The sequence below is a fragment of the Rhipicephalus sanguineus genome, chromosome 5 (genome assembly GCF_013339695.2).
Source record: "Rhipicephalus sanguineus isolate Rsan-2018 chromosome 5, BIME_Rsan_1.4, whole genome shotgun sequence".
In the NCBI taxonomy this organism is placed as follows: Eukaryota; Metazoa; Arthropoda; class Arachnida; order Ixodida; family Ixodidae; genus Rhipicephalus; species Rhipicephalus sanguineus.
In genome coordinates this window covers 26442173-26442838 of record NC_051180.1, presented here as the reverse complement: position 1 = coordinate 26442838, position 666 = coordinate 26442173, and the positions used below count along the sequence as shown (strand labels likewise).

Below are 666 nucleotides of genomic sequence, written 5' to 3'. Positions count from 1 at the left end.
TCCGTCGAGCCGGATTCGAACCAGCGACCTATGGATGACAGCGTTGTCCGAGACTTCTACAGTCCACCGCTCTACCAACTGAGCTATCGACGGCACGAGAAACGCCTTCTTAAAGGACCCCTTTGGCGAGCAGGAACGCTTGCACAGCAGGAAGGCGCTGCAACCTAGTTTTTGCGGCCGCCGTCCGGTTTTCCGTCAACACACTTACCTTGAAACGCAGAGAAGATGCGTGTGTACCACGACCGTTTCCACGAATTCCGGTTGATTTCCTTTCCGCAAAGGCATTCAATCCACTGAATACTGAGGCGTAAAGATAAAAGAAATCAAGAACGTTGTATAAGAACGCTGTGCTTAACTCGCCCGCTAAAACCGCGAAGAATGGAGACACTCGTTTCAGAGCCCTGTGCGGGAGCGTTGTTGTAGTATTTGACGTATAGGCGTTAGTCTATTGTTAGTCGTGGTGATGTTCCTGAAGCAAATTCGAAACGTGATTCTAATGTTACACATTACAGTTGCGGAGTGAAGAAGGTTTTAATTTCGAGCTTTTAGATCGAACATATTACAGCTGTCGTCTAACGGTACGTATTGTTCTAACGACTTTTATTGGATTCGCTGGATTCTAAATGTACGCTCAAGCACAGCTTCCGTTTTGACGTACAAAAACAT

At 47.0% G+C, this 666-nt stretch overlaps 1 non-coding gene across 1 annotated transcript; it reads right to left on the bottom strand.

Annotated features, from left to right (window-relative positions):
* On the bottom strand, nt 1–93 carry Trnay-gua (transfer RNA tyrosine (anticodon GUA)). Its single transcript has 2 exons — nt 57–93; nt 1–36 (listed from the first exon to the last, which is right to left on the bottom strand). It is a non-coding gene; the product is annotated as a tRNA-Tyr (tRNA).
* Nucleotides 94–666: the final 573 nt, after the last annotated feature.